The sequence below is a fragment of the Athene noctua genome, chromosome 1 (assembly GCF_965140245.1).
Source record: "Athene noctua chromosome 1, bAthNoc1.hap1.1, whole genome shotgun sequence".
In the NCBI taxonomy this organism is placed as follows: domain Eukaryota; kingdom Metazoa; phylum Chordata; class Aves; order Strigiformes; family Strigidae; genus Athene; species Athene noctua.
This window is the reverse complement of record NC_134037.1, coordinates 216879001-216886630: the sequence shown is the minus strand read 5'-3', so window position 1 is coordinate 216886630 and position 7630 is coordinate 216879001.

Genomic DNA, 7630 nt, shown 5'->3' with positions numbered 1-7630 from the left:
GCAAAGCTTAAACTCATCTCCCAGACAGAAGCAGTCATACTAGCAAAAGACTGTTTTAGCATTATAATTCAATAGCCATTAAGCATTTCTGTTATTTATTTTGTGTGACTCATTCAGTAAAGTCCCTGTCTCACCTCCCACGCTGCAGCATCTGTAACACAGGTACTGTTGCTTTGGACAGTGGAGAGCAGGTCCCCTGATCAGCTGTGCCAGGCACAGGGGGCCTCCAAAACAGGGAAGCGTGACCTGGGAGTGGAGTGTTTACGCTTTCTACAAAGGTCAGAGACTCACAGAAGTCCCTTTAGAGATATGTTGTCTCTCATTGCAGCCTCTTACCATGTTCCTGCTTTCATTTTATTTCATAATCATTCGGTGTGGAAAAAATTGAGATATTTTGATCAGTGTCATCAGATTTCACAGAGGTTTGACTAGGAAATTAATAGCTACTGAAAGTTCACTTCAGTGAAGCAAGGAGTGCAAGAAAATTTAAAAGAAATAGTCTGAGGACATGAGAGACAAGAGCCTGAATGCAAGTAGTAACATGGAATGAGAATCTGATGGAGCTTTGCAGTAGGTTGCAAGATGAAAAGTGTAGCTGCTGTGCTGCAATGTTTTTGTGACTGAAATAAAGAATTCAGAAGACTACACTGAATATGCTTGTTTCACTGCTTGTATTTGTTGCAGTTAATTCTTGGTTGTGATGTCAGATAAATAGCAGGGAAGTGACATCTATATTCCTGTGATTCTACATAGTTATACATACACTCTGCAATACTATAAGAGGGAGAATGCAAGCCCACTGGAACCTGGCATATTAGGCTTGTTTAAATTTTTTGCCATTTCTGTATAGGGGGCATGATTTAGAAAAAAAAGTGCCTGAAAAACTTGTTATGCTGAAATAAGGTAGTGGTGGTGAAAGTACTTTGCCTGCTCCTTGTAAAAGAATGTTTTGTTTTTTGACATCAACAATTGAGGGCATGTCTCTAAAGCACTTTTTTGATCCACTTATTTTTCAGGGGACTGCAACATATGTTTTTCCTCTTCCACTTTTTAATATTTTGGTCTCTGGTGAATCCACATACAAAAGCTTCCTTCCTTTAGTTGGAGTCCGCAAATGAAAGGCTTTTCTTTCTCTGATTGCAGATTAGCCTGCCAAGAAACAAACTAACTGGAGAACATCACTTTAATTTATTTATGGGATACAGATGACAAGGAAGTCTGTCCTCTTCTCAGGGTTTTTGGAAAGCTTTGGGCTGACCCAACCCAGCAGAGTTCATATGGCAAAGGCAAACTGTGCCAGGAACCAAAGCCAATAGTCATTGCAAACCTCTGAACCAAAACATTCCTTTAGTGCTTGAATTTCCCTATAATTTGTATAGATTCACTTTTTGTCAATGAAGCTTGCAGTGGATAACTAGCTTAGTGCAATCAGACTAAACAACTGTGCTATTCATTCAGCAATTAGATGATAGCAGTAATGCATGCTTTATGGTTTCCGTTCTTCATTCTTTCCTTTCTTTTAAAGTCCTTGGAGACAAACTCTGGGATGTTTGGCAAACTGGAGGCTCTTGCTGAAAAATATCCTGTCTTTTTTTACTTTAGGGTTGCTAATAAGTTCTATTCTCAGAGGCAAAACATCAGATCCACATAGGAAGAAAAGATCAGCTAGAGAAAAAGCAACTCTACAGTCATTTACATCTATATGTGAACATTTGCTTTGATCTATTTAAATGACAGAGGAAGATGTGGGTTTTTTTGGTTTTTTTTTGTTTTTTTTTTTTTTTTTTCCTATGTCACCAGCAGCATATGGCTTAATTTAGAATAAAATAAGAACATTTTGAATGCAAATAATTTCAGCAGAAATGGAGTGAGGTATATTTGCTCTATAAAAGACTTCAGATGGGTGTAGGGCTAAGAATTTTGCTGCTGTTGCAGAAAATAAATCTTTGTGAAAGAGCAGACTTCAGTGTTGCAGCTTTCAGTTAGGAGCTTCAGCTTTGTCCAAAATCAGCTGTGATTTTTACCCTTTCCTTACCACTGCACATAAGTTGTCTATGTTTGGAAACAAGGGATCTTTATGTATGGATAACTTGACATTGTTAATGATCCTGTTAACTAAGCAACAAATATTAGCTCTATGTGTATTAAAGAAAGAGAAAAAATATTTAACCAAGTCAATAAAAAATGATACAGCTTACCAAATGTTCTCTTCATATAGTTGGAAACTATTGCTTATCTCCTACCTTTGCATTTTCTTATTCTGGCAATTCTTCCTTTGTTTTACACCAGTTCTGTTGCTCAGCTACTGTGTGACCTCAGACAGATCAATTAAATTCCCTGTACTATAGTTTCTTTATTTAAGGGCTAATCCAAAACCCATTAAACTCAATGTGGACTCTGAGAGATAAGTACTGGGAGATTTAGCTGTGGTAGTTTAAAGCATTACATCACCCAGATGCCTTTGCTATCTCTTTCCAAAGGAATAATTCCTCAATAGCAGGCAAGGAAGGGTAGGATATGAGCCATGTGTCAGCCATGGTTTGCAGTACAGAATATTAGATTAAACTGCAATGAAGGTAGGTGCTCATTAATAAACTGGACTGTAAAATGTGGCAGTTGAGGCACAGATGCATATCCTGTTCTGTCGTTTCGTAACATTGATGATGATCTAAGACAGTTGGCCAAGTTGAAAACATAGGGCAGTAACTCCTCTAACTATAAACATGAAAAATTGTCTGCCAGGGTTCTGAAAACCTGCGTACATCAAAAGTGTTAGGAAACACTGATTTCTGTAAACTGCTTGAAGATACTGATAAAAAGCAATGAATAACAGGAAAATATCATCTCAAGGGAAGAATAGTTACATTTAATTTTTAAATGCTAAAAGGAAGAAAAAGAAATGGGAAAAAGGAAATTCCAGCTGACTGCAAGTACACTGCATTTCTACTCAGAGCATTTCATTTAGTTTCCAAAAATGCTGTTTTGAAATAACTTTCAGCATAAGGATTGTAATTTTTCTCACAATGGCAATCAGCCATGACAGGATGAATGTCTGTGAGGGCTTGAAACAGAAATAGAGAAAGATAGAATGATGAGAAGCCAAAGGAGCAGTGTTGCATTCCAGCATGGTTTGTGCTAACCACTAAGTTGAAATACATTCTTAAATTGGGACACTCCTCAGAAGCTGGTCTAGTGCCTCTCTAATCGTCCACTTGAGTTCAGTGAGCTCCTGTTCAAGGCCCAAGGTCACTCCACCTTTCTTAGATATTTAGCTGAAGTGCTCATGATTAGAATCATATTGCCCTGGGTTTCCTCTCTTGTCACTCGTCAAGGGTAGGTCTTCAGAATTAACTGGCTATCTCTCCTTCATGAGTGCTTGAAAAAGGAGAAATACGGGTAACTGGGCTGTGGTCTGCCTTTGCTTTACTGACATCTTAGAGAAGCCTTATTGTTAAGATAGACAGTTTTGAGCACTGTCTTGCCAAGGCAGAAGAGTTTAAATTTTTTGTTTCCAAGTCCAAAGCTGCAGACCATCATGTAAATGCTTTAAAATTAATTTTCTTTAGTTGGACTATTTTAACCAAATGTAGTATGATGTTGGTAAGGGTAGCAGAGCACAATATAAATTGTACCAAATCATAGAAGGCTAACAGCATAGGATCAAAAGAATGTAAGTCCATCTGTTTAGATCTCACAAAAAAAGGAGAAAAATTTAACCCCCACACCACTGAAAATAGATAAGAACTAGTGGCATCTGCATGTTAATGATTAAAGCCTGCCTTGCACTAGTGAATTAAAAGTAAAAAATTTAGGAAAATTATCCTAGTCATTCTGTCATATAAACCACTTAACCTCAGAAAAATCAGCACTTCCAGAAGAGAAACAAGTATACAAATTCTCCCATATGTCTATATTTGTTCTGTTAGTATAGCCTTTGAAACATAGGAAAATGCAAGTGAAACAGCTGTTTCAGTGGGTTAAGACTAAGGGGAAAAAAAAAAAAAAAAGGTTTGCACTGAAGGATAAATGTTTACAACACTTTCTTTTGGGAAAAATAAAAATTAACTGTAAAATGATCTCTGCACATAAAGAACAGCGATGCAAAAAGTATACTATTTGTTTTACAATAGAAGCATTCTTACTGGAAAGAGTATGGCATTGTTTGAGTTCCGGCTATAGTGAAGTCTACTTGGAAATAAATGTGTGGTTTTACAGGATATGGGCTATCATGCTGCCTTTTTGCTTGGTGTTTTTCACTTTTGGGACATGAACAGTTACCAGCAACGCGTCATGAGTAAATTTACTTTATTTGTACTGCTTGCTATCATTTGTAGTGTGTCATTATTTGAAGTTTGGTCTAAGTCTCAATTGAAACATTAAACTTTTTATGAACTGGAAATCTTGGAAATCCTTCAGAGGAAGGCTTTTATTTATGATATTGTAGTCAGTGTTTCCATTATATCCCCCTGTTTTCAGGGATTTATAACTTAGTTGTAAAAAAATCATTCTGGACTGAAATTCGGCATATGGGATTGAACCCGAAGAATGGTGTTATTACCCAGTTTGAAAATAAGTCTGATCACATGTAAACCACAGAATATAGAAATGATTAAATATATTATTTAGAGATTGTTTTGCTTTATCATTATGTTGTATTATAAAATTTTATATGATTAATTCTTTATTAACAATATTATATTTCAAATACCTTTTTCAACTCACACTCCTGTCTCTTGCCTGAAGAACAGGGTGATTACTGCTGTGTTTATCACTGAAATGTAGTATGGCTCAGTCTGTCTGTATCCCCAAAGGAAGATGATGGTTACTTTTCCTGAGTAGCATAGCTTACTAGTTTGGTACATAGAAGAAGCACAAGCAGACAGAATGCAACTAGACATTGGCAACAGCCAACCAAAAAAGGAAAGAATCCCCAGATTGCTGAAAGAAAAAAGATCCAACAAAGCTCTAGGTGATACTAAGTAGCTTAGAGACAGCATAGTTAAGGCATTCTAGTTTCTGCAGAGGAGTATGGGATGGAGTGATAATGTAGATTTTTCAGTTTTTTCAGTTTTTTCAAGATCCCCAGTTCTGATCCTAGCTCTGAAAATGACAACCCTAACTGTCAGATTCCTGTTGCTTTCCCACTGGAACATCACCACAGTAATGGTGAAGAAAAAATACTGTCATTGCAGATTCACTGATTTCTGGGTTATCTTTGGAGGATTCATACTGAAGTAATTGCCAAGATCTACTTCTTTTAGCTTGTCTGTTCAAAGGAGAGCACAATCTGAGTCAAAAAAAAAAAAAAAAAGTTGTGGTTTGCAAGTGTTTTTGCCAACCAGCATTTTTTAGTGAAAATTTCTTTCCAGATTTCTACCTTTTATATTAATATTTCAATACAATTTTTTTCTCTCAGGGGAAAATAAGAAAATCTCAGCAGAACTGAGTAATTTTTTTTGCTCAGAGGATTTGCATGATACTAGTAAGATTATCTCACAGACCTCAAACATAGAAAAGCAATCCTGGAAAGATTTAGACAACTGCAATACCATTAAAGAGCTATAAGGACTGCCCTTGTCCATCATCTCTCCTATTTTATCTGAGAAGAAAGCAGATGTGGTGCAGAATGTACTAGCAGGTTTGAATCTGGTAATTTTTGACAGATGTAACTTGCTGCTTGTTTGGAGTTTCCATGCATAAGATGATAAAGAATGGCATGAGAACATTAAGACATTAAAAGCTCTTTAATGATGAAGAAGTTCAGTCTTCACTGTTAATTCAACAAAAGCCAATAATGTGTCTAAAGGGAAAAAAAAAAAAAAAAAAAAGAAGAAGACACACAAAACTCCCAAACCAACACCACCAGCGATCTTTTCTAGGGCATGTTTTATAAATACAGAACATCTGGAAAGATATGATTCCCATTTTTTGAAAGAACCTGAGAGGAGAAAAGAAGTGTTCCTGAATTGGTGTCATAACAATATACTGAGAACCTGGAGGGTGATACAGGACACTTTACTGTGAGGGTGACCAAGCACTGGCACAGGTTATAAGAGAGGCTGTGAAGTCTCCATCCTTGGAGATATTCAGAAGCCTTCTGGACCTGGTTCTGGCCAACTGGCTGTAGGTGGCCTTGCCTCAGAAGGGGGGTTGGAACAGATGACCTCCAGAGGTCCCTTCTAACCTCAACTATTCTGTGATTTTGTGATTTAGTGTCAGACTGGTGTACTTCATTTTACGCTGCACTGCAGTGTCTGAATGTGATATTTATACATTGGATGCAACAGAGTGGTTTTAATGTTGTTTTTATTTCTGTTGTATATGTTGATACAGTCAGTACAAATACATGGTGCATCTCCATTTCAGCCAAACAGCAGAGGGTCACAGGTGATTCTGTGGTTTGGCTAACCTACTTAAAACTATCGTGTACACTTTCTGTAACAGTTTGGTTTTATGTTTGTGTAGCAGATCCCAAAGACCTTAGAAGTCAGGAAGGAATCTTTCCATTAACATCAGCAAGCTGTAGACAAGCTCCTCAATGTTTTGCAGTGTTTCAGTAATGAGTATATTAAATCTATTTTACAATATGACATTCAGCATTAATAGTTTGGAGTGAAATGTCTGAATCTATAACTAGATATTGAGAAATGCTGAGAAAAGGCTGAGGTAAATAGAATTGCAGAAAATCAGCAGTTAATTTCAATACATGTCTATGGATAAAGGAATACAAGAAGGCAGAAATGTGTACAGCAAGAAACAGGGAAGCAATAACACAATGAGAACACTAGTGAAGCAGGTGAACAGAATTAGTGAGAAAATGGTAAAACTATCTAGGGAATAAGAATTAAGATTAAGAATTTGGGAAGGAACAAAGTAAGAAGGAAATTAAACATGTAGGGTTGAAGAGGAAAAAAATGTATTTCAGAAAGTTTCCTCAAGAAGTGTAACAAAGATCATGCTTGAGATGTTGTTACTTAATATTTTAATTGGTACACCCTGTTGATAAAAAGTGTGTGATATAAAATGAGGAGGCATTGACAACACAGTTAAATGATGCAGGCTGAGCTGACAGACTGACAAACTTGGAGGAAGAGAATTATAAGAATTCCTCTTATTATCTGAAAGATGTCTTCCTGAGAGGGAAGACAGGATGTACTAATTAATCACAGCAATGTGATCCAGTACTGAAAAAGGCATATGACACATAGAATATATCAGAGGTACAGAGACTCAGACGAGGCTTTGATGAAGCCTCCTTCACATTATTTACTATTTTGACCATCCATATGTTTAAAAATGTGTTAAGCTAAAACAAGAAGGAAGCAGGAAAGACAGAACAGCTACGGAAATGAAGAATCTGTCTTCTGAGAAGAAACTGAATAGGCATGGTGTTTAACTTACTGAAATGAAGACTGAGATGAGGATTTGATTACTCTCTCTAAATATGTTAAGGATTTAATGCCAGAAAGGGAAAAAGCTATGATAAGGGACAATGTTAGCATAAAAACTAGGTGGGTGTAAACCAGCCAGGAATATGTGCAAATGAGAAGAAAGTTTTTAACTGCTGGAATACTGAGGCTCCAAAACAGATTAGAGTGGTTAAACAAACAAACAAGCCAACATTTCTTTA